The 27,656-nt window shown below is 41.7% G+C and overlaps 1 long non-coding RNA gene across 1 annotated transcript in view; it reads right to left on the bottom strand.

The window, feature by feature from the left end:
* Positions 1-27,455, bottom strand: part of LOC126388996 (uncharacterized) — a 28,374-nt gene extending 919 nt beyond the window's left edge. The window contains exons 1-3 of the long non-coding RNA XR_007569799.1: positions 27,282-27,455; positions 15,480-15,549; positions 5,896-5,989 (exon numbers count right to left, since the gene is read on the bottom strand). This is a non-coding gene — a long non-coding RNA (uncharacterized LOC126388996). The remainder of the gene's footprint in view (positions 1-5,895; positions 5,990-15,479; positions 15,550-27,281) is intronic.
* Positions 27,456-27,656: the final 201 nt, after the last annotated feature.

The raw sequence follows: 27,656 nt of genomic DNA, 5'->3' as shown, positions 1-27,656 counted from the left end.
ACCATACTTGCATGTATGCACACTCACACCAATTAGTCAGTGTTGTCCAATGTTTGATACACAGATTTGACAGCATTCTGCAGTGGAAACCCTTCCTAAAGTTCTCATATGATGCCCGTTGGGCTTGTTGTGCACCAGACTGTTGTCAGTATTTGCCTGCTTGTTAGGATGCAGCCAGTTGACTCTGGCTGTCTGAGCAGTGATATGACTGGGAGCAGTGGGGCTGGGCCCCAGCCGACTCCGCTCTCCTCCTCGCCCATAATAGATCTGCGTGGTCTGCAGGCTCTCTGGGGGCACCTGGCTCCCCTCCCTGCCATCTCTGGCCGGATCGATCGGCGAGGCCGTCCCAGCGCAGAGACCAGGGGTCATCTTCAAACGCCTCCTGCCCACTTCCTGCCACCTGGTGCTCCATTTCGGACAAAGGGTACATTTCCTTTCCACTGCCTCCACCCCTCCGTTGCCCTTCTGTGAACAGGTTAAGGACATGGAGCCTGTACAGCTCCTCCCTGTGATCTCCTTCAGCCTCCTCCCTAGTCGCCCACACGGGGAGAGAGGGTGAGAGATCAGTCCCACCAAAACACCACACAATCACACACCCTATTGATGTGTGATTTGATTTAATTATGGCTTAAGAATGTGTTTTTCTCTAGATGGAAGTGATTTTCGGTTACCTTTACCTTTGGTTATATTCTCATTTTAATACACTGGCAGGTGTCTAATATATAATGCATCCATAAAATGTCAGTGACAGAATAACCACATCAACACACAGCATTATTCATTTACAGGATATATTTTAATTAGGCAATTTTCATTTCTCGACACAGTATGCTAAAAAAAAGTTATTTAGGTAATGGTTTATAATGATGCATTAAATTAAGTGAACTTTTTGGCTTTCACTTGAAACATGTTTCATTATTAACTGATCAACAGATCTGCTATGGTATGAATATCTCCATCTCCCTTTCCCTGTTGGTCAAGTAACAAATGGCAGGGCTATCGAACACACATTTTATCTCCATGAGGGCTGTCGGACAATTAGCTCCAAGAATACATATTAATCAATCGAGATTTTTGAATCTGTTTATTAAGCCCAGCCATTTTTTTCCCTCCAATACATTAGCAGATCTCAGTATGTCCGCTACTCTTGTGAACAGGGATGAGAAGGAGATAGAGGGAGAGGAAATAAAGGTCTGATGAGTTTGGCAAAGAGAGGATGGAGGCTGAGACAGATGGCATGAAGTCTGCAGCACTCTGGCGTGGCTCGCCTGGTGCTAAAATCCTTCTCTCTCACATTCCAACAAATCCTACCAGGAGGCTGGGGAGTCTGTCACACCACTCCAAGGATCCACACGGCTCTCTTCAACCCCCCTCTCCTCCTCCTCCTCCTCTGTCGCCCCGGCCCAACCGAGCCCCTGACCACTCTCATATTATATCCTCACATATGTATACATTCACACATTAACATGTATAGAGGTCGACCATTACAGGCCTGGCGCGATAAGAAGCACCGGGGGGTGCAGCTATGACGAAACGCTGTCTAACTGCTCTTATGGAAAAGGAACCAGGGGGGCTTAATTGAGAGAGGTGGCCTTTACTGTCACTCCAGTGTATGAAATCTTATTCAGTAAACACTGAGCCAAATCATCAGGGACTGTACAATCCATTTATATCAGAGGAAGAAGACATAAGAAGCTTTTTGATTAGTTTCACCACAGCCTGCATCAGCCCAGTCTCCAGCAGAAACACTGCAGCCCAATCTCAATCCAAACATGCGCTGCTCAGACCCATATTTCAAGGCTCCCTGTGGGCCTTACAACCCAAAATGGACAGTAAGTGTAACTGTGATTACACACATAGCACAAGACCAACAACTGGATCAGGGGCTCGGCGTGACATCTCCCTCTCCAAATACTGTACTATTGGATATCCTTTAAATGTGTGAATCATGCTCCTCTTTTACCATCTCAAAGTGGTTCATCTAATAAGAACAATCTAATTTATTTTACACTGTGCTCTCTCCCCGTGTCTCTTTCTCGCTGTCTTTCTGCCTGCCTTCTGTTTGTTCTAATGAATGACTTCTGAGATGAGTTGCTGCTGTGAGGAGGTCACGGGGGGGCTTCAGAATCACATTACTGTTAATGATAATAAAAAGAACAATCTGTGCTAAACCTCTTGGATGTCTTCTCTTCTCTGCCCATATGGAGCGAATGTTTTATCTGCTATTGTTTTGAATGTCTTTACACGTTTGAATTGAAGTCTATGCAATTAAAATGCACAGCAAATATTGTTTTGTGTGTTTGTGTTTCCCATGCATGCATTGTTTATGGACACAACAAGGAGGCTGATAAAAGGTATACAGTGGTGCACCATCTGGGTTACAAAGTACACCACCAAGCACAACATCAGGCACATCTTAGCAACATGGTGCTGCATGTGAAATGATATTCCCCACGGTAACATTTTAAGTGCACAAGGAATGCAAAGAGCGATCAAACTGCAAACACAAGTTCTAACATTTGACGAGGGTTATGCAGGAGTCAGGCTTTATTGATGTGACTTCAACTTTTTACTGACAAAAGGTTATAAGAGCTCTCAGCTTTTGGTCCAACTCTATTCAACTTGAATTAAAGCAGTTAATTGGAATCTGTTTTCATGCACAAAACTGTTGAAGCAGCATTTGATGGATGAAAACTTTCCAACGCTAATAAGCACTGCATTTTTAAAACTTTGCCTGAAGAAAATATTGGCATTGTACATTTTTGTGACCCAGGAATAAGACACACATTGTACATTTCATACGAGTCATGTCAACGTTTCTAAAGTGTCGTATGAGCTGACTTTGTCATGTGGAGGTGGAGGGGATGGCGGATGGTGTGACACCTGGCCGAGACGTCTGCCAAGCTGCAGACCACTGTTTGAGACCAACACACAACACACAAACAACAGCTTAGTTACCGAACATGGGTATTTTTTAGCGACTGTCGTTCTTCTTTCCAGCAGGGATAGTGCCATGAAAATCAGTTGTTTTTTACAGAGACATTGCTGTGTTTCCAGCCGGGATAGTGCCTCTGAAACCAGGTATTTTAAGCCAAAATGCAATCTTTTCCGAATTAACAGCTGGAATTTAGGAAGTCATTGTGCTCCCGGTCGCTGTTTTTCCTGCTGGGATAGTGCCAAGAAAAGCGGTTGGTTTTTTTACAGAGACAATGCTGCGTTTCCGGCCGAGATAGTGCCCCCAAAACTGGGTATTTTAAGCCAAAACAATCTTTTTCTAGCCAGCAGTGTTTTGTAGCATTCGGTCACTGTGACATTTTAGGCACAAAAAGCTATTGCTTTTAACATCTTTGCTTTTCTTGCCGAGATTGTGCCACGAAAAGTGATTGTTTTTTACAGAGACATCACTGCGTTTCCAGCCGGGATAGTGCCTCTGAAACCAGGTATTTTAAACCAAAATGCAATCTTTTCCTAACTAACACCTGGGATTTAGCGAGTCGTTCAAACATGAGTGTTTTGTAGCGTCCGGTCACTGTTTTTCCTGCTGATAGTGCCAAAGAAAGTGGTTGTTTTTTACAGAGACAACGCTGCGTTTCCAGCCGAAATAGTGCCCCCAAAACTGTGTATTTTAAGCCAAAACACAATATTTTCCAGCAGCTGGGATTTTGTGAGTTATTGTGTTCTCAGTGGCTTTTTAGGCACGAAACATGAGTGTTTTGTAGCATCCCGTCAGTGTTTTTCCAGTGACTTATTAGGCACAAAAAGCTGTAGCCTTTTAAAGAGACATCTTTGCTATTCTTTCTGGGATTGTGCCCCTCAAATGGGGTATTTTAAGCAAAAAACATGGTATTTTCCTTACTGTAACCAAGAGGATTTTGTGCCTAAACCTAATCTGATGTTAACCACAGCATTGTAGTCACTTAAAGAAACTGCAACATGATAACGCACTAATGTAATGTATCCGTGATTTGCAGAAAAGTACATCTTTTCTGGAGACTAGGCTGGAAAAACATTTTCAAATGACTATGAGCAAGTTTCATCTTGCTCTGCAGTGTTTCAGCGCTGCTACAGGCCGTCATTTCAACATCTACTCAACACTAAAGTGTTTGCTGGGATTGTTTACATGTATCTGACATTCACAAGCAGATCATCAGTGACTTTCCCCTCCCGCCACCGTGGAGATAGAGTTGCTGGCTGTCCTTCCTGCGTGGCAGGGCAGCGTGGCGTCCCCAGGCTCATTGGCACTGCAGCTGTCACCCACAGGATGGGAAAGTGGCAGGGTCGATGGCTCCGCGGCGTGGCTTCTGGCAGCATCCGTCCCTTCCTGGCCCGGCGAAAGGGCAGGGATGGGGAGCCCAGTCTCTCAGTGCATTGATCGAGGGCCAGCCCTCCATTAGCCACCGTCAGAGCTAAAGGTCAGCTAAGGCCAACGGATGGGTCCTGTGTGTGCATCCTATGGAGTGACTCATTCTCACACCCAGGGAGTGAGTCCTTGTCATTTCGGTCTGTGCTGCCCCCTGCTCATGGTGGCCACATGACGATGGCCGTTCCTCTAAAAACAGCACACACCTCCCTGATGGGCTGATGCATGCCAAATTCACTCCAGTATCTCTTTTTTGTTTGATGTCAGCCACATTATGCATTATTGTTGCTTTTAGAGATATTACTATCCCCCGCCAAATTAAAAAAGCCTTCCTTTTAATTTTCTTCTACAGAAATTGCTTAATAAATGAGCAGGCCCTGATTTGCACTGATGATCACACAGCAACACAATTGCATCAAATTGCTCACCCAGAGATGGTGCGCCACATCGTGCTCATCACTGAGTGGCAACTACTGCCTGGTGTGGTTTACATTAATGCAGCCAGGCTGTGAAAAGGGGATAATTGTGGTGCTAAATGCTGCAGAGGCTGACAGGATCCATTTCTTGACTTGTCAAGGGCAGCAGTGATAGAGAGGGTCGCGCCGGCGTCTACACACACAGAGGCGGATGAGCTTATTTACACCAACAGGCGCGCACACATGTGAACACACACACACACACAGACAAAATCAGACCACACTCCACATAGAGATGATTGTCTCTTGCCTCTGTCAGGTTGTGCTTTTTTTCTACAGCCATGGAGACCTCATCCTGGGAAATTGAGCAATTTCTGATTGAAAACAGTGGCGGTAATTAGAGCACTCACTATTTGTAACCACTTGGCATTGCATTAGTATGCAAAGCTGGCAGCCAGCTTATCTTGGGGAAAACGTTTGTTTCCTTAATTGCCCTCTTAGGACAAAAGTGAAGGGGGTGGGTGGGGAGGGAAGAGAGTAAAATGTTAACGTGCTGCAGTAAGAATGGAGCCTGGTGTGCTGAGGGGATGTGACTCCCTGAACACAGGGGTTAAATTCCACTAATAGGCTGCATACAACACACATGGGCACACACGCAGGCACAGAGTAACAGTGGAGCACTCATACACCCACATATGGGCACACACTTGCGTTGGCACATGGGCACATGGAGGCACAGACAAAAAGACAAATATGATGAGCGCACACATTCCAGGACACACACAATTAGGCACAATTAAGTCCACAGACATACTGTATACTGTAAAATTAGACGTGTAGAAACAAGCATTCGCCACACTAATGGATTAAATGACCCTGTCTTTAAATAAAGAATCCATTAAGACGTAAAGCAGGAAATGAGCTTTGCTCAGCTCACTCTGCTGTTTCCTCAAACATACAGCACATGTCATACTCAAATTGATTCATCAGACCTTGTCAGGCATTGAATGTAAAGCTTTCCCTGCAGCTCTCACCTCATTTGTACAGTTGAAATTGTGAAATGTGTAAGTACCTCATCCTACATGGCCTCTGTCATACTTCTTATGGTGCTTCTCTTACCTTCACTTTTAGAGGGGAGGCAGAGATTCTGCATTATTCTGCTGGACGTCTTCTTCTTGTCACAGAGGGATGCACAGGGGAGTCTTATCAGGACCTTGATGGGAGGAAAACAAAAATGTTTCCACATTGAAATGTTACTTTTTGCTGCAAATATCCGGATTCAGATGTGCAAATATGCATTTTTTTCTTTAAGTGAGGCATGCATTGTTTTTTGAAGTTTGCTGAATTACTATGATTCCCCCTGATTTTTGGACAGGGGCGACTTTTTCCTCAGATGCACACATGGCGAGACATTTCACAAAACACAGAGGAAATGCTGCAGAAATTAAAATTTTACTTTATTTTAAAACCACTTGTGCACATATGGAATCCGTGCTTACAATACTCACAATGACAGAGGGTTTCCTTTTCTTCCAGAAAATAAATGCAACTTTCTTGTTCCTCTAACTTTATTGTGAAGCTTTATTCCCTCTGATGAAGCCAATGCCGCAGCCATAAAGGCACGCGACATGCACTTCTTCCTGTTGAAGACAATTAACTCTTCACTCAGGAGCGGGATATTTTTACATGTCTGTTTTGTTCCAAATAAAATAAATACATAAAAACATTTAATGAAATATAAGAAACTGCGATGACCCGCTGAAATGTTCTCCTCTTTGAAGAGGTTATCTCCACATGTTGAAGCGCCTCTTTCCAAGTCTAATCCGCTTACTCACAAACACGCACAAAGACGCAAAATCATTTCATATTAAGCAGAATCAAAGTCAGTCAGCGCGAGCTGCTGGGCGACACAAAGTCTAATAGAAACTGTATTTTAACACGACAATATTTGAATCATACACACATAAAAAAAATCCTGCAAACACACACACACACACACACACACACACACACACACACACACACATAAAAATGATGTTAAATGTTTGTTTAATCATAATTATGACGTTAATAGTAACGTTTTACTTCTTGGACAATTATGTGCCTTGGAAAAGGCTGATTTCTAAATCGACATGTGACAATTAGAGTTTGGATGAAGTGAAGATAATTTGCATGAATTAGTTTCCTCTGTGTGTAATGGGTCAGCTGTAAACAGTGACACAAGACGTGATGTCAAAGTTGAGCGTCTGAATGCACTTTTATATATTTATTATAAATAAGCACGTCGCCAATCAGAAAAAAGAACAGAAATAACATGCAGCAAATTATTTTTAAAATAATCCAAAAAGCTGAAACAAAATAAAAGTAAAGCAAGAACACTTCTTTATGAAAACAAAAAAAGTTTATTTTAATTTAGCGGAAGTGAAATGAACAGAAGCCTCGGTGCCACAGGTGGAGGAATAGAGATGAAACCACCGCCCAGACTGTGGGCCTGTAGGCCTCCTGCTCTGATTCAGCCTCTCATTAAAAAATAAATCCACATTATAACTATTCTCCAATCAGCTTTATTTTAGTCCCTAAAATGATAAAAGAGTCCTGATGTTAGATATAGGCCAATTCCACATTAATTGGTGCCCGATGAAATAAAGTGTCCTCTTTCTTCTCACTGATGCTGCAACTCATTCCCAACAAGGCAGCAGAGAGGGGAGAGTATGTAAAAGTTTTAGGAGAGAAACAGGTTGATAAAAAAAGTATTTATTTTCCATTCGCAAAGTTTGCACCACAATAAAAGAAACAGCATCCTATCATGAATAAATAAACAAATAATACATCTTCCACACCACCTGACAGGGATGAGGGGCACGTGACCGCGAGCATCACACATCCTTTTATAAATGATTTGGATGAATCATATTAGGATGATTGATTTAAAGATAGGATGCATTCAGGGGACGCTTTAATTAGCCGCAGCTAATAAAGCAGCCGTTAAAGTGATCTGCCTTAATTGGTCCAAATGCTGAAATTATTAAGAAGTATGTGCAAATGTTTATATTTACACCTCCAGATCCTGCAGGCGCGCACTCACGTGCACACGCGGCGGGTGGGCTAGGAGACTGTGTGTGCATGTGTGTGTGTGAGTGTGTTAAACATAGACACATTTCCTGATAAATTTCATGTCACTCAAATCAATCGTTGTGGTGTCTGCTGATTATTAGTGATGAGATAATTAAAGGTCTTCCTCTCAGGCTGCGGTTCAGTCGTCGGGCTCCATGTGATGAGTTTAACACACCAACAGGATGTTTTTCTATTCTTCTTCTTTTTTTTTTTTGCATTTCGCCAAACAAAAACCTGAACACACTGATGAATGCTGTGTTATTTCAAAAGGAGTAGTCCCCCCTTTAGATCATCTCCGGCTCAAGGTTTGGGAATGTAAGACTTCCTTAAAGTTGTGAGGGCCAAACTGGCTTTAAGGAGAGCTGAATCAGTGTCCGTGTGTACACACCCCGTCCCAACAAAAGCAGGGGCTAATCCAGCTAATTTACACAATGCACAGGGCCCTGTTTACATGGGATATACCCACAGAGGGCCTCTGTCTCGTCCTCCATGCGTTTCAGACCGGACAGAGGTACTGCTTTATTTGTCCCCTCTCTCCTTCTCATATATACGAATGAAAGACAGTGAAAGAGCGTCTGCAACCAAAGCAGATAATGTGTCTCTTTAAAAGGAGCATCAGCATCTTTCTCTTATTGCATATTTTCACCCGCTTCATAAAGCCACTTCTCCCTCACATGCATGATTCAAATATTAGATTTTAATGATGCATTTATGTCAGAAATGTTGGAAAAGTCTGCTCCGCGAAATGTGCAAACTTCACCTCAGTGCATTTATTAAACTGTGCAACGAATAAACACTTTTTAATTAGGTATTTATACTTGCAATAACACTGGACTGTAACGAATCATCATGCATCACACGCGTGGACACCAAATCATTATGTGCAGCCCCCTTTTTTAACAAACAAATAAATTGAACAACTCTCCATGCAGCACCTGAACACACCACAGACGCACAAAAGCAGAATTTACCTAAAGGGCTATAAAGTGAATTTATTGTTTCTGCAGGCCGTCTCAAGCCAAGGCTTTGTTATGTGTCCAAGCAAAAAAATAATCTATTTTGTACGAGGACTTTGAACGCACCAATAATCTAAATTTAGCCCTAACAATCCAGCCCTTCAGCCTCAAGCCCACTTTAATATAAGCAAGATGTTTTTGGCCTTTAATTTTTTTCTATGCCTCTGTTTATGATTTCCAACACAACCTCAAACTACTGCAAAACAGATCGTCCAAAATTATCATGCATGTGTCATTTACTATCTATAGATAATAAAAATATATATTGTGATGTGCTCACTTGATGTATTTCTGCGTGCACACACAAAGTGCGTGGGCCTATTTTATCAGGTACACACGATTGTTATGCTACTTGCTATTCACTGCAGAATAAACACCAAATATGTCCAATAAACACTGCATTTTCCTGCAATTATGCATATAATAATAGATGCATATGCAAAATAGGTATTTCAGATTCTTTTTTCCCCTTGAACGCACCCAAAAACTATTCTAAAATCTATTAAAGCTCAATATGAACAAAAAGATGAATAATAAATTGTCTCCTTTGCAGACTGCATCCTCAATCAGCCCTTTGCGTCTGTCAGTGAATGCATCATTGTGTGATTTTATGTCTTTTCAGCTCAATCACCTTTTGCCTATTTAGGCAATAAATTAAGAGCTCTGGCAGCCGCGCGATTCTTTTTTTAATTACTTCCATTACAGTCCTAGATTTCCTGTTTATTTGCCTTTAGCCCTTTATATCTTCCCCCCGTCTGTAGGTGTGTTTTACTGTCTCCATAATAGCATTTTTTTTTTCTTCCAGGAGGGGTAATTACTTTGGCATAGGCAGGTAAATTCCGCCGCTAAATTGAAATATTCCGCTTTAATCCTCCCTAAATCCCAATTCTCAGGACACGGAGATGTGAGCAGCGGAGGAGTCATGTGGAGCTCCGGTTGCCTCTTCAGGTGAGCGTCGCGTCGCAGGGGGGCGGAGGATCTCCTCTCGCCGTCATAAGCATAAAACAAGATTACTAGATCTTTATCACGGAGCGTTTTTCCCCCCCTCACACACAACAGCAACTCCACAATCTCTGCCTCAGATGGAGAAATGTTGCATAATGAGCAGGAATTGTAAGTTGTTGTTTTTTTTGTGAGGTATTAAAATGAATAAATACACTTGCATTCCTTTAACAAAGGAGCAGGTGAAGATGCAGCACCTGATATCTCTGTTTGCATGCTCCTGCCTTTTAAATAAAAAACTTTATCCTTATAAATAAAATATATACATGATTGATCACATCTAAAATCTAGATTCTAGTTCTTGCAGGAGTAAACACTAGCAGAAGTTTCAACATCCTGCTTGTCATGGTGCTGCCTGAATTTACCTCCCCCCCAGCCCTATCTTTAATTTGTAGTCACTAGGAATAAAAGGCTGAGTCTCAGCTCTGGCAGCTCCCATGTCAGTCTTTGCAGGAGTGGGTGACAGAGAACAGCAGAGGCAGATAGCATGCTAAAATCGCTTCACTAGAGACCCCACATCAAAGTAGACCAAACCTCATATTGAGTGAACTTTTAAGCCAGAAAGACTGTGTGACATCAGAGCACCTAAAATGTGACTGTCATGTTTTTCAAACTTCGCTGAACACAAGCTCAAAGACTTGAGAAGTATTCAATGGCAAGCGCTGTTCAAACACACACGCACACACACTCTAAGATTAGCAGCCTTTGTCTTACAGGAACCTCAAAGACCAATTAGATTGAGAGACGGGTGTGACGAATTTGTCAAAAATAAGATGATAGATATCACTTTGGCAGCGAGCAAACATGGCTGGGGATTTCACTCAAGCACAGTCATTGACAAGGCACTGTCAGAAAATGTGTCATCTTCAGCAGACCTGCCAGTTGACAAGGATGCAGCTTGGGATTGAGACTGATCAATTCCCAAACTGCCAACAAGACATGGCTCTGATAGCGGCACTTTATTTTGTGAAGCAAGGAAAAAAAGTACTGCTCGCTTGGATATATTGTCAACTTTATATTTGCATCACAAGCCTGCACCGTCCCAGGATGCAGCAGTAAGAAACCAAAAATTCCACATTTAAAAAAAAAAAAAAAAAAAAAAAAAAAAAAACAGCAGCGTCATATTTATGTGTGGTTTCAAAACTTCTGACCTTCTGTGTGGACACGCTCGCAGAAGCAGCATACAAGCGCCCATGTCTGGTTTTGTTGTTTAATGTACACCAATTCAACACGTCTAATGCTCCAGCTCGTCTTCGGCCACGATTCCTAAAGTGAAATCCGATACTCAAAGCACTTTCCTCTTCAAAGTAGTTTCCTGTTGTGCTTTGTGACCACAATAGTGTCAATCTCGTACTTTCAAAGCCTCATCTCCGTGTCAGCTTTGAGTAGCTGTCTATACATGTCTGCGAATAGAGTTGAGGCTTTGATGGCTGGTCTGAAAACAGTTGGGAACATTATGACAAAAATCCAGAAAGGGAAAAAATATTCCTATTGATTTGGCTGCACGCGGAATTTGACCTGTGGTTTGTGAATTTGCTTTCATAAGCAAAAAAAAACAACAACAAAAAAACGTTTGATGGTTACAGCAGCTCGGAAACATTAGGTTGAAAAGCATTGTGGGAGATATAGGAAGGAAATTCCCCATCAGCTGTATATTACAAAAGGGTTATCTCTGAATCTAAACCTGCATATTAAGATAGACTGAGCAGTGTGGTGCCACGTTTATGAGATTACCATGATCTTATATCATGAAGGAAGAGATTAGGGTGCTTAACATGATTCTGAAAATGATATCAAAATAAAAACAAACCATATTTTCTATTGAGCTGCCTCAGTTAGTGCTGGAAAGGTAATTTTGGTAATCGAATAATCTGCAAAAACACTAAACATTCTCTGCTGCCTTTATTTATATAATTTAAAATCTCTAGGTTTTAGAACAAAACTAGCAATTTGTAGATGAGCCCTTAGCTCACACACACACACACACATATAAGAGGCTTTTTAAACAAGCTAAACGATCAATTAATGGAGCGAAATCAGCAGATAAAATAAAAAGAACCAACAGCGCTCAATAGTAATGCATTACACTGTATTTCTGTTTGAGATGAACGCCTTACTATTCAATCTCCGCCACCATGAATCATGCATTCTTGTTCTCCACTGATATAATAGTCAAAGATATGAGAGTTGCGGACATGCTAGAGAAAGAGCTCTCAGTGTTGTCCTAAACAATGGCCATTTGAAAAGCTGCGTTTGAAGCCGCGCCAAGTGATTGGGAATAATCAAATGACAATAATCAGATGAAAAGAGAGGCAATCTCAATAAACTTTGTCATTCAACTATTCAAGGTTCAATCATATCAGAGGTGTTTTGCATAACTATGAGACCCTGGTTCTAATCCTCAAAGGGTTTGGGGGCTACTTGGCTTTGCACTGTAGTCATTCAAGGTCTCAACCCGGTAGGAAATATGGGCTGCCATAGCAACACAAAGATGGCCTCTAAAGGCTTAGCATAATTCTTCCCTAATAGAAAAATAACAGCGGCAAATCCCGTCCTTAGTGAACTGGCTTATTTGACAGAGGCAGACTCCCACCTGTGAAGCACATAGTCACCACACCAATGCGCTAAGACTACGATAAGATGAAAAAGAGCCCATCTCTGGATGGGGATGGGCCGCCTAAGCTCAAGCCAAATTCTTTCTCCTCTCTGAAGCTGAAAACAGCCCACAGTGTGTCTCTGGCTAGCTTTAGGTTTTTGAAGCGGGACAATATGAGCTGCCAAATGAATCATACTCTCTATATAGTGCTTAACTTTGAAGTGCTTAAGCCATACTCTGAGAAAAAGTTTTGGCAGGAGAAGATAGCTTATATTGGATCAAATCTCAGCCGGTGAATTGTTTTCACCTCCTCTCTCTGGTTTTTGTGTTCACAGGATGTTCTGGTGGTAGAAACGTGGCATTAGGATGTTCTAAACCTGCCTAGTAACCGTTCCTCTCCTTTCTGATTGTGATCACAAAATATGTGATCCCCCTCCTCCCTTTACCCCTCTCCCTGCTTTGTTGCCAGGTACCACAGAGATGGAGTCTTGTCACTGTGTGAGTTGCATCAGGATGATGAGCACCGGGGAGAGAATAAATTACCGCCACACTTTAGAGTGGGAGGCATGTAAGTATCAGCCGCTACAGCAGTGCATTGCTCTCTGCTTATGGAATCACTAATGAGGAGCGATATCCAGCGATGTTGCAGCCATGGTGATCGAGCTAAAATCAAAGGCTTTATGAAATCATTACTGTCAAAGCCGGCTATGAAAATCAAATGATTGCCCAACACGGATTTCTCTAAGAGGTATATAGTGCTGTTTTGTCACACGCAAAGGCTAAGATAGAGAGGCAGAGGGAGAGAAAGGGAAGTTGTAATCGAGAAACGTGATGCTTCCACTACCGCGCACCTGAGTCAGCCATTTTTAGCTCCACTGGATTTCTGTTTATTCACTATATTCAGCAGCCGGAGCCTCATTGTCTGGCTCAGACGCCACATCTTCCTGTCAGTATCCACTTGTCTTATTCGGCTGCGTTTTAAAAGGTATTCCAGTCCGCAGGGATGAGTTCTGTTGGCTCATTCCTGACTGTGTATAATCTCATCATTGTGGGTGATGTTTTTCTGCTTCATGAGAGCATGAAGTCAAGATGACAGAGCAGAACTGCAAGCGAGATTATCATTATATCATGATGTCCTCGCAGCTCAGGGCGCACAACATGTTTTTTGGCTTGCTGTTACCTAACAACAATATAAAAAAAATCACTAAAAGCGAAAAAGGTTTTTAATTTCGCTGAGGATAAACTCTCCCTATCTTCACATCTGGTACTTGTGGTTCTGATAACCACGAGGGTGATGTATTAGTGCTCTAAAGGGACTTTTTTGTCATGCAAATTCGCCAGCTTTCTTTTCTTATCAATTCATCTTTTTGCTGTTGGGCAAAATGCAAAATTCATATATTAATATTCTATTCCACCCATTATATTAAGAGTTATTCAATATATCACCATCAAAAACAATATCTTTTCTTTACCCTTTAAACCTTGAAATTCTGCTTTTGTTACCCTTGGCAATAAAAGCCTCCTCTCTGGATCCTACACATTCCTGCGGCTTGCCTATATTATGGAGTGATCGCAGTGGTGTCCTCATATTAAATGGCAATGATGACATTTAAAATGGCCGTGTGTGGGACTGAATCTACTTTATAGTGCAGCCTCAGTGGCTAGGTGAATAGCAGAACAGAGTAATTAAATCAACACTGTATGGACGGCTGTCCAATGAGAGGCCAGAAGGGAATCCCACTGAATGTCGGCCTCCTGTACGCCAAGCACCTTCACACATCAAAGCTTGCTCAGCACCGTGTCTCAAAGATTCACATCTCCAGGAAAGAATGGCCTCTGCTGAGATATGGGCACCTCTGGCCTCATTTAACGTACATGGTCCCCTCCCCCTCTCAAGGCCTGAATCCGAGGATAGAGTGGCTATCTGACGAGATCACACAGAGAGGTGCGGGAACTTAAAGGCAAAGAGTTACTGTGCATCCTACCAGGAGTCTCAAAAGGGTTCTATTAAAACACGTTCAATATGCCGGTCAGGGCTTTCAAAGTGCTGCACACCCTCTAGCCCCGGCAAACTCAAAGGGCATCCGTGCACATTCAGTAAGGGGAATCTGGCCCCCATTAATTTAATGAGTCCAGGGTATTAGTATGCCATAGCCAGCTGAGAAGTCTCCCTTTTTTCATCACTGGCGGAGTTTTAAGGAAAGATCCACCAACTTGGGAGTGACAAAGGAGAGCAGTGGAACGAGGTGCGCTCATCTAACCTGAGATCAATTTCTAGCCGTCAGTCCTTGGAGGGCAATTTCCTGTGGTTAAGATGTCTTTGTGCGAAGTGGAAATCCAGATAAAGAATGCGGAGTGGCACTTTTACTGTCACCAGGAGAACTTTGCTGTCTCTTAATCATGATTGCATCCTCAGAAAAACAGACACAAAAGTTGTAAAAAAAAATAAATAATGGGCAGGGGATTGGTGCTCAGAGACATATTTGCATAACATATTTGGAAACATGCTGTGGTCATTATAGCACCGTGAGCTCTTTTTTTTTTTTTCATTCGGATCTTGTCTACAGTCACTTCACAGTTAATTAGCTTGGTAAACAGCAGAGCGTTGTTGCTTTCCAAAGCTCTAACACCTGACTTAAAGAAGAACACACAGCCTGTCACTATACAATGAGCTGACACGCAACTGACAGTCACCTGTAAGAGATTACAGAGACAGTGGAGTTTGCCAGGGCCTGTCAAACCAGGAAGTAGCAGCTGCTGGAGCTAATTAAAGGCATAGCAACATGGTAACATAGCCCAGCTCAGGGCCACATCAAACACTCCTCTTCATGCCAGTCTGGAGTCTCATCTCTGGGATGTTGAGGCCCTCTGTGACCTGTGCTGGGAGCCTGCTGGGCCTCAGGCCTGACCTGAGAGCTGCAGAGTGAATTGGAATAGGTCAGGATCACCGTGGGGTGCACCTGGAGCCGACTTACCTGCGTCTGTGTATCTGCATACCAAAACGTGGCCATGCGGCTGCGTGGGCGCGGGTGCGTGGACTCTGACCTGCACAACAAAGCGAAAGAGAGAGCCTGGGTGAGAGGTCAGGAGGAGAGGAGGCTCAGGGAAAACACACGCAGGATGCATTGGCTAAACATGATCACAGGGACCCATATGGCTCAGCTGAGGTAGAACCAGATGCCCTCAGATGTCCTGGTGAAATATAAGCTCAATGTAAACAACGCCTCCTCAGTGTGGATTGTGCTTTAAGAAGTATTTCACTGCTGGAAAGATGGTCTTTTCATAAAACTAGGCTGTCTTTTTAGAAGAAAGATGAAAATACTTTTGAAATTGATCCTTGATGACTAGAGAAAACAGAGAAAAAGGGCTGGAGCGTTTGTTTTTGCTCAAGAGGTAGAAAACCTACAATTACCAGAATGCACTGTGCTGCACTTTTCAACACAGGAAACAAAATGGCGACCGGCTGAGAACAAACGATCTCAAAACACACCTAAACGGTAAGCTAACATATTTCTAAACACTCAGGTGAGAAATATGGACCTGTTAACAGAATATGGCTTTATATTTGATCAGCGCTGCGTATTTTTACTGTTTTATCGCATTTTTTTTTCTCAATCCGTTTTTACAATATAGGAAACAGTTTGGCGCCCACTTCCGGTTTACAAACGTTCGTGTTACAGCCAAACAGTTCGCTAACACACATCTCTGAAGACATTTTAGACAAGAAATACGCAGCACAGTAACAGAATATTAGTTAATATTTGGTCAACACTGCCTAATTTTGCAGTTAAGTCTGAATTTAAGCAGAGTTTGGGAATGAGAGAGGCGAGTCTTTCTCTTGATTTGCGTATACTCTTTGTATCCATGGTGACGGGCATACGAAAATAAAAGAAACTACTCGCCATATTACCTATCCTGCATCACTGACCTACTTTGTCAGTCAGTAAACTAAGTTAGCATTTAGCTAACATTAGCCAGCATTACCTATATTGAGACACCCTACATTAATTTGGATGGAAACATTACTAAGCAATAATCCTCCTGAAGGTGTAAAAGAAACAGACAGGGAGCTGCAGTGTTGGTGAGTGATTGCAAATGTTACAGCCTCTCAAGCTTAATCACTGTCATGACTTATGTGTGTGCTAGCTAATAATATATATGAATGTTAGTTAGTATTAATGTAAATCATTGAGGCAAAAAGCAAAGCATTGCAGCATGGGGTTAAGACCTAGTTTGGCAGATATTTACTTAACTGACAGGCCGAATCATTGAGTCCAGCCAGAATAATAATCAGAGCTATTAAAAATTGATCTGATTATAATTACAGTCTGGTTGGGGATAATAGGTCCGACTTGCCCCGTTTGTTGTACCATGATGTAACATTAACTATCTTGGACCAAACAGGGGCTCGAGACAGATCTGTGATCTATTTGTAAGCCAGAAAAACAAACCTGCACGTTTAGATAAAAAACAGTCAACATGTTTTGTTGTTTGTTTGTTTTTTTGTGAAGGCATTTTTCAGTCAAAGGTAAAAAACACATATGATAGATTATAGTGTCACTTGTCATGCTTGTCCCATTGACTTAAATAGAAGTAGCACCAAAGTCTGGCACCAATTCAAAATTCAAATGCTGTCACTGACATATTGACTTTTTTCTTTTACAGTTTCCTTGATGAAAATGAGGAAGTACGATCTATAGTTCGAGCAACAACCCAAGAGCCAAGGGATTTGAGCTGAGAGATGAGATGGGACATCTGGGTGCTGGTAAGATAGATGGAAGTTTACCATAGTTCATATACACACACTACCCACATTGTCATGATACAAACCTGGCTGATAATCAGGAAAGTGTCCCTGTAAATTTAATTTAGTGATAAGCTTAATTTAAAAGTCTTTAACTCCTGATAAAATAACACTTACATATGCCCAGTTATAAATTAAAAAGCTGTTGTTCTCAAAATAACACTGATCTCAAATGTAATGAGCCCTCTCGCTGAACAAAAAGTACCTGAGGCCCGCTGAGGAAAGGTTGTTCCAGCCAATATTTATAGACATGTGATAAAAGACAAAAGATAAAAGAATGGATAGTTGACTCTCTCTGGTCCGTCTGTTTCTTCTCTGAATGTGCATGTCAGTTGTAGAGCCCGTGTGTAACTAACCACAGAGACAGATCCAAACAAATCTTTTATGAAACCTCTGCTCAGATGCAGTTGGGGAGATGATATATCAGATAAGGCTGGGGAAATAGTTTTATGGCAAAATAAAAATGTTTTTGACCTAACCCAAATTCCTCTCTGTAACTATGAGTTTAACTTAAAATCCTGTGTTTAAATAAGCCGTACTTTTACAGTTGAATATTGTTGCGTTCATCACCTTCTGAACGAAATTCCTGTTTACGTGCTTCGAAGTCAGCTTCAAAGGCTCATAAAGGCATGACAGGGTTGATGAGCATGATTACATAGGTGGCAGTTGCAGTGCTGAGTCAGCATTGAATATAAAAAGAATGTGGCAGAAGGGTGTGGGCAGTGTATATGTCCAGTGATCTGGTCTTGTCAGGTGGAAGCATAGGTGTGGATTTCAGGGGGGACGCAGGGGACACGTCCACCTCAATATTTCTAACGTGCATTTGTCCCCCCAGTAAAAACACGAAATTACACCATAAATTGATGCAGAAAAGGCACAAATTTGTGCTTTAAAATTCACAGGAAATTAAGTGTTTCTAGCAGAGGACCTCCAAGCCCCCTGTTTCATATGTGTCCCCCTCAGTGCTGAAACGAAAGCTACACCCCTGAGTGGAACGCTCTGGGTCCTCGTGTTGTGGCTCTCAGGGTTTGCCCTCTTGCCACGTCAAGGAAGACATCTGCACTATGGTGCCATAGCGTCTCCCCGGGGGGCCACGCTGCAGCACATGGCCCACCTGAAGCAGGTCTCTGTCTCTACCTGCCACACAGAGCGCTGACACAACGTCACGCAGGGGATGCATGTAGGCAGACCTGTCTGCAGGCATGTCACTGTCAGCTGAGACAGACGCCAATTTGCCACTGTCTTGGGGAGTTGAACGCAGCACATCTGACAAATGCAGAGAGCATGTTCAAAACTGCACCATCAAAATAGAGGATTTTTTTTATAGTCTGCTAACACTTCACAATAGCAGTGAAAAATTGCAATCCAGCCTGTGTTGGGTATTTTGTGCGCCTGCCGAACAGTAGGCCTGAACAAAATGAGAAAGCCCTTGACTGGATTTCGGGGGCCTAATATTATTCTGCCACCCTGGGCAGCCCAGGTTCTCTTGTTGTGTAAAATAGAGTGAAGGCAACTTTCCGCTTCACGTCTTTATGGCTTCATGCTCAGAGTGACTGGCTGTTAGGGTCTGAGTGCTGTGTTCTTTCAGCAGTCATCGTGCGGTCTCAATCTCTTTACACGTTTCACTGCCAGGCTCCTCTCCACCAGGCCTCCCCAAACTGTGTAATCAGCAGATGTCTTTATAGAGCAGCCCACTGCCTCGTGCACACCCTGCACTCTTCGCCAATTTCATTTTGGCAATATATAATTTTTTCTTTTAGATTATTATTATTCTTTCAGGCCCGGCGGCCATGTTGATTCGGTTCCTAATGTGGCCCGGGGTTGCAAATATCGCTTCGGTCAGCAGTTTGAATTCATGCGCCTGAATGATATATCCGGAGTGTACTTAGGTTAGTCCGCTCTATTATACTGCAGACCTGCTGATTTAAACAAACTGACGTAAAGTAATTCAACAGAATCCCTTGACCTTCACAAAGACACAAAGTCAAACCAACTGTGCAGGTTTTTAGGGCTCAACATTCCTGAATAGTTTCAGTTATATAATATTTGGGGGGGAAAAATCCTCTGGAAAGGACTCGACTGTCCTCAATGAGACTTTTGTGAAAAGCTTTGCCTGAATTGGTTCAAACAGAGACACAAAAACTGCGACAAAAATCCAAATCATTGTAGAGTCAGCAAACATGTATTACAGCATAATTAACTGGACGTATATATATATTTTAACACATTTCCACAACTATGATGCAAACAGACAATAATGTGCAATTTTCCAGTGGGGAACTTTGTGACATTGCACTCATTTAAACGGTATTGCAGACCGTCATTTACGCTATGATGAGATATGGTGAAGACAGAGCCACACACATAGCTGAGACATAGTCATAATATCAGAGCAGTACTTAGGTATGATTTTTACGAGAGTATTTTCATTTTATACCACTTTTCACTCCTCTTCTTTTTTCCGATAGCTGCTAGTTTCTTTCCAGATTCCTGTATAATGAGTTTATAAAATAATACGTCGTCAATGGTTAAACTGGGGCTGCAACTATCGATTATTTTCATTACTAATTACTCCACCGATTATTTTCCTGGCTCATCAACTAATCGTTTAGGCTTTGAAACGTTAAAAAGTAGTGAAAAACGGCCAATGCAACATCACAAAGCTCAAGGTGACGTGATTATTTTATCTGACTGATAATTAAAAATCAGAAAATATTCAATTTACCGTCATATATGATACAAACAAGCAGGAAATCCTCATATTTGAGAAGCTGAAACCCGCTTAACTTTTTTGCTTGGAAAATATCTGACACAGTCAATCAGTCATCAAAATAGTTGCAGACTTTGTCAGATTAGCTCCACCTTTACATCTATGGCATGAAAATGAGTGGGATGATATAATATATGATACATAAATATAACACTGACTTTTACACTTAATTTTGCAGCTCATATTTTTGTACTTTCTTTTTAAAGCAAAACTTTTGCTTCTAACAAACTCTCTACAGTCTTACTTAAGTGAAGGATCTGAACACTTCACCTGCCGCTATACATGTATGTATATATGAGTCAGAAACAGTTTGCAAAACTAACTTTTCTGGCCTCAACATCCACCCGTTCATCATGAGCATGTGGCAGCATGCAGTTTCAGACCCATGAGCACCACCTGGGCACCATCAGGGCACCAACATGTCAGCGTTCCTTGTCTGTCACCATCTTCAATATTGCTGCAGAAGGTGGCAGACTTGCTAAGGGTTGGGTACTCGTGAATGGAGCTGTCAAAATTAGCAGCGTTTCTGGTTTGTTTAAAAGGCAAAATGGGTCACGCCGCCGCGGCAACAGCTTAGACCCAAGAGGGATGCCGTGATGTTCGTCGCTGAGAAATTATTCATTACTGTATGTTATCACATCAAGAAAATATTTTCAGTTTTTTTTTTCATTACCATGTGAAATAACCTGTCAGTTATGGCGACTAATTATTTCTCATAATTGTGTCATATTAAGTCATAGAACAGTGTTGATACTTCTGTCACTTACTGTGTAATGTCTAACCTGACCTTTGATAGTGATCGTGTTAATGACAACTCCATGAATTCCCTTTTTATTAATTGGCGATTTTGCTAGTGTAATGACATGAAGATAGGGAGGTGTATGTGTGTGTGTGCGTGTTGGTGTGTGCCTCATAAGTGGTGATGTTAGACTTGTGCACTTGGCAAGCATTCTTTTCACTCCATTTGGTGACAGATTGGGTTTAAATAACATTATATCTTCACAGTTGTGACTCACATGCCTCAGCGTTGCAAAGTCAGGGTGAGGTTTAGCACTTCACATGAGGACGAGGGAGGACCAGGTCGCCTCACTTCGTCTTTTAGTTTATCACTTTGTGCTGGGCCTGATCTGGGACTCAATGAAACAAGCCTTCACCACTTGCTGTTGTCAATCAGTCCATCAAAATCCATTCTTTATCCACCTATCCTACTGATCCAGTCACTGCATATCCACAGTGTCGAACGCTTTGAAATGTCCAAAATGCTTTAAAAATACAAATACAGGTAACCAGCTGACATTCAACTGAATCATTGTTTGCAAAAGTTGTGATATGCAGTATATTTAACAGTGTTTGCACGCCTGCTTTACTAGGAAAAAGCTCCGTATTGATTACGCCATGTTGCATTGTGGGGTGCTCAGCATTGCTGAGTGCCTCTTAGCAACTAGCAACATGCTAGCAACAGCGCTACATTTTTTTTCGACATGACTTTGAATTTTTTTCAGCTGAGGTCATAGCAGGGTGCGTCTCCTCTCTGAGGCCCAGGTAGGAGGGCGTTCAGGGGCATCTTTTTTTAATGTCGGTGCTCCCGGGCTTCGAAAAAGCTCCTTTGACGGTATCGTTGCATTAACTCCCTGAACCAGAATACGTTACTGTCAGCCCAGTCCCCCCACCCCCACCCGCCCCTTCATCAGCCATGTTTGTTTTTGCTGGTGCTATCAAAGGCTAACTGCTTTACAGCACCTCCTGGTGCTCCCCGGGAGGAAACTTTTCCTTCTGGAATAAAGAATGCAGCCCACAGATTTGGAGGTAGTAACAACAGTGTGTTTCGCTGTGTTTTTTATCACGCTGTTCTTCCATAATTTAGCAAAATGTTGTTGACTTGTAATGATTTTGCTGTAGGAATCCAGGATCTGTCTGACTATGGGGCCTTTAAAATCAGGATGTGAGGATCTGGGTTGATGGATTCATTATAGATCGACTTCACGCACTCAGTACATGACTTCCTGCTCATGACTGTTGCCCTTTAACTTTTTTTCCCCCCTTTTTTGGCTAAACCTGACGCACGGAGGCACATGAAGCATTAACTGTGACATGTCCTTTTTAAAGCAGTGAGTGTGTTGTACTTGTTGTCCAAGAATGATACACTGGAATGTGGCCTCCTGCTCTAAAGCTTTGCTTACGCTCTGCTTTGGCGCACTTGTTCTGTCCTGAGCTGCCTGTCCTTCAAATCCAGGGCTTAGTATGAGGTGGGGCACAGAGGAGGGATAAGGGCTGTCACTGCTGCTGCCGGGGTGCCCACGCCAGCAGTGCATGGAAACTAATAAAGACGCACACTGGCAGGACCCTGTCGACCAAGCAATGAGATGTCACCATAAACAAGCTGCAGGACGTTGGCAGTCAAACTCCTGGTTATATAATGCTGACCCATTTTTTACTGAAAGGAAGATTGTAGGTCCCACTCAAGTGTACTGCACAGATCGCAACTCTGGAAAAAACTGTTTGTTATTTATGAATTTTCAAAATAGAAACATCACTTTGCTTAATATTCTCCACCGCTTTTTTACATTTGGGCCCAACAGTACCGATCGCTTTGCAGCAGAGATGGCAGATGTCGTCTAGCATCGATGCTAGCTGCGATCATGTGTGTTTTAAAACCGCAAACCGAGCTAAAGGTTACTGAACCTCCTCACTGTGTCAGTTGCTCTTCCTTTTTTCAAACTTGCACATCAGAGTCCTTCAAAAGAGCATCAGCACCAACATGTGCACAGGTCACACATCATGTATGTCATCTTTTGCAGATGTTGAGTGACATGCAGCGGATATTCCCAGAACAAAAAGGGACGCATGGCAGCGCTCAGCTCAGACAAGTGTCGGGATGTGAGATGGTGTCGTGATGGCAGGACAGGTAACGCCACTGATAACAAATATTCACCCAGAATATACATCAGCAGTCAAAACAAGAGTTCTGATAAATAACAAACACGCCTCAAGTGCAGCCCAGATATGACTGCATGTCTCCAGATTTGAATGGGACTGCTGTAAGGTGCCGAAAAGCGGCGACGGAAAAGTGTCAGTCCATCAATATTCAAGTTAAAATGTAGGTTAAAAATGACGTAAAGTTTTAAAATATAAAACAATCTCTCTAACTATTTATTCATTTTGCAAAAATAGAAATCGTTTTGATTATTTTAACTCCAAAATATCATCCCTCACGTTGCATAAATTATGTCAAAAGGAAAAGAAGCCTGAAGACCAAACAGCAGAGAATAATAACACTCATGGAACTAAAATATAAGGGTGCTTTAATTTGACGGTGTGAAATTGGAACGCCTTTGAAGAACGTCCACAAAAACCTTCTCCCTATTTATTTCTCGTCAATTGTGTGACTCTGACACGTCCCTTTTGTACACTAGAATTATGGCCGGGCTCATTTAAGGTACATTTAAAGAAATATGTGACCAGAACCTTCAGGTGAATCAATTTAACTCCACAAAGTGAATGTGGGGCCTCTGTGATATAAGCAGGCCTCCCACTTCTTTCAATGCAGTCTTCTTACAGATACTGATACTGTGTTCACAGTGCTCTCAGCTATCCTCATCATCATCATCACCATCATCATCATCATCATCTCTGTTTCCTGTTTTCTACGTAATCTGATTGGTACCAAAACACTCAGAATATTTATTGCAAAATAAAACGCATACATTTTATCGCTCCCTTTAACTAACGGGCCGATACTGAACATATATTTATTTTGAAATTAAAAAAGTAAAATAATACCAATTTTTCTGCACTAACTATAACATTAAAATAACACCTGAGCATTTTAAAAAAAAGAGTCAAATGTTGCTCGATGTTAAACTTTTAATTTTCCGAACAAGCAGTCCTCCACAAACGTTGGCTTTATTATAAATGTTAAATTAAATTAAGACACACAATAAGTAATGTCATATTGTTACTGTAATTTAAGGCTACGGTGTGGTTTTAATTTAATTTTAGTTTTGCTCTAAAAAGTAAACTTAAAATTTAAGAATAAAGTTAAAATTAATCATACAATAGAAAAATTGTTTTATTCAATATATAGACGTGGATAATAAAAATACTATTTTCAGTAAAAAGTGATAATAAAAAGCAAGATAATTCCAGTGTTTTTTTTGTAATTAAAAAAAAAATACATTTAAATGTCAAATTAGCATGTTGATAGGAAAGTAACAGGGCTCGTTAAAAAACAAAGATCGTAAAAACTTTTGCAAAGTCTAAATAAAATTCTGCAATTTCACTCACGTGTCTTCGAATTAAAAGATTATTTTTTCTTTCTTTTTTCAAAATTTTCATGAAATGTGCATGAACTTGGTTTTGACCTTTTATACACACACACACACTCACACACTCACACACACACACACACCAATACTTTTCACCAAGAGAAACAGTAATAAACGGACATTACAGTTTTAATCGTCGTTTTCAGCAGATGGAGAAAAGAAAGTTGTGCGAGCATGGTGGAAAAACTTTTCCAGCTTATGTCAGACAAACGGAATCTGCAGAACAATCGGAAAGTGATTATACACACTTTGTGTTAGTTTAGCTGTTTGTTGAAGAAGCCATCTGTTTGTGCCTTTCTTTGTAATTCTTTTCAATTGTTTCTACATTTGCAAAAACTTCCATGCGCGGCATCAAAAGACAATGAAATTCATTAGCTCTCTGTTTCAAGGTGGAATCTAACTGGCAGAAGATTCTTTTATTTCAAGTCTGTTTTATTTCTTCAAGGGACACTGGAGGCTCTCATCATAATCTAATAATATGCAATGATAAATAAGAAGCGCGTTTTTGATCAAAAAACTGCAAATCAAATCAGATGTTTCTCCTAGATTGAAATGTGAAACTTGTCTCAGTTTGCAGAATGAAAGGCCACCATCTGTTTTTCGTATGTTCGTCTGTAGAGAGGACATTGAACTGTCAGCAGAGTCCCTCCTACTTATCAGGACACTTAGACATCCCCACAACACACATCTTCAATTCTTTACGAAGCTTTTGTATGGTATTTACATCAGAGGGCCAACTGCATTGAAAGTACGAACAATTAACATTTTAAATGAAAATAGTGTTGATATTAAACATTTTATTTACACTAACTGCTGTAATGTTGCTGTGCGATTTAATTTTACAGAAAATATTCAATTGACATAAAGTAGCGGTTTAAATAGATAAAATGCTCATTTTAATTTCTATCATATTTTAAATCTTTTCTTTATTTTCGTCTATTTTTCGCAATCATAACCTACTTTAAACTGTCAAAGAAACTTTAAACATTATGAAGCATACTGTAAAAAAAAATAAGCCAAAAAATATATTCACCTCCATAATCTACACTTTTAAAATCTGAGATCAGTGGAAAAGTATACTGGGAAAGAAAGTTACCAATCTTATCCTTTTAAAACTCGATTACAAAGAGAAAATATCTCTCACATGATTTCCCAAAGTTAACCTAACGCATGGGGACGAAAAGAAAAGGAGAAAAAAAAATCTGAAGTCTCTCCTTGTGTCATACTATGAAAGCTTTCAACTGCAAAGACTCAAACAGACTTTCATATGAAGCTGTCACATTTTACTCATCTCATAACTCACAATTCTGGCTGAAAAAATATAAGTAGTCAGTCATTCTGATGCTGGAGTCGGCTGAAGTGTGCACTGTTATTTTATTTACGCCGTTTTTCCTCCAAAATTGAGTAAATAACGCTGAGAAAAGCATTTCGCGTGTTTAAAAAGTCTGAAGCTGTAATATCAGGAGACCTTTGAGAGAGTGAAGCGCTTGTATAACACAGAAACAGACTGCATATCTGAACGCAGAGTAGCTTCTCAAACACGCTGGACACAATGAAAAATTCTACCATCCTGTGTGTTGTGTGATTTAATTGCGTAAAAAGTCACGTATGAATGTGCTTGCACCCAAACAGCATTCAAAGAGAATCAGCTCCATCTTCTTCCTCCCCTGTTAGCTTAGCAACAGCGGCCATTTTGTCTGCATTTGCATTGGTCCAAATGTCTTTCTCAGGTCAGGCCACATTTCTCTGAAACTCTGGTTTTCGGGAGATGGCGACATCAATTTCAAGACATTTCACAGGAACGAGATCTCTTAATTTGCGCCTTTAAGCGAGATATATGGCGGAAAATGTGGATTATATCAGGCATGCGCTGTGCGTGTTCTGAGCAGTAATGCCTTCATTTCCTGCTCAGGATGTACCAGACAGTGTTTAGTATTAACCACATGGCTGTCACACAAATGCACATGCATACAGGACACAATAGTGTGCACAATACGGGGCACACACACACACACCACACACACGCACACGTAAAATAGGATGAGCTGATCCCTTCCTTAGAGTCTGCGTCAACCACCCGCTGCTCCCACCGCCACACTACGTAGACAACCAACCACAGGATGTATAAACCCAGCTGTCCAGAGGTCACCTTGGCTTGTTTACTTGACTGGAGTGGATGCACAGTGGCAGAGTGGACCACCGCCATCCACGACAGCTCACACACCAACATGTGTTCAGCTCTCTCGTCTCTAACTGGATCTTCAGTCACGCTGTATGGGTAAGTAGCACAATCTGTACTTTTTACCCACGTCAGCTGCACCATGGAGGAGAGAGTGTGATGGACAGACCTGCTGAAGACTCCTCTCTCTTATGTCTTTAAACTCTTTGAAAATCTGTAATTCTCACACACGTCATCAATTAGTTATACTTCTACCAATTAGCGTCTTCCTTTTCAACTTTGCTGGAATAATTCACAGGGAATCGATACATTTTTAATATAGTGTTGCACAGTAGCAGTTAGCTTGGGCTGCCAGGAGACCACTGTAAAACACTTTCCTGCAACACTTCTCTGAGCCTGAAATAGAAATGACCACAGTGCATGTCATGGAGGTGGATCATCTCATACACGTGATCTCCAAATTATTGTTAAAAACACCAGCTGTGAGTGCCCGTGCAAAGATCCACAAAATAAACACGGTTTTAACACGTAAAACACGCTGACTTGTTAACTGTCTGTGCATTTCAGAGGTTTATGGGCCCGTTGTCACCTCATAGGCTGAACCACCAGTCCTGAACACATACCAGGTACCAACTCAGCTACTGTATGTTGTCAGCACTGCACACACACACACACACACACGCCCACACAGACACTCACCTCTGCACTGCTGAAACACACCACTATGGAAACACTGGAGCCTCGTCTGTTTCTGGTAAGGTCCAAAATGTCCAGGTTATTGGCACAGAGGGCTAAAGAGACTGTCTGGGAGTGAGGCCCGGAGACTGGGCTTTCTGTGTTTCCAGAGAGCTGCCCTGACCACCCTGGTAAATATAAGAGAGCAAATCCTTTTCAGGTTGAGAGTATGACACGGGACTGCCACATAAATCAGTGCAGGCCCAGCCCGGCACAGGCTGGGAACGCCATGGGAGTGGTAGGCGGCACTACGGTGAGGTTTTTGGGGAAGGATTATGGATTGAGACGTACAGCTGGGAGGCTAAAGTTACACTTTTCATTACCACTTCGAGGGGGTCT

The sequence above is a fragment of the Epinephelus moara genome, chromosome 4 (assembly GCF_006386435.1).
Source record: "Epinephelus moara isolate mb chromosome 4, YSFRI_EMoa_1.0, whole genome shotgun sequence".
Classification (NCBI taxonomy): Eukaryota; Metazoa; Chordata; class Actinopteri; order Perciformes; family Serranidae; genus Epinephelus; species Epinephelus moara.
The sequence above is the reverse complement of the archived record's forward strand: the minus strand, read 5'-3'. Positions and strand labels throughout refer to the sequence as shown.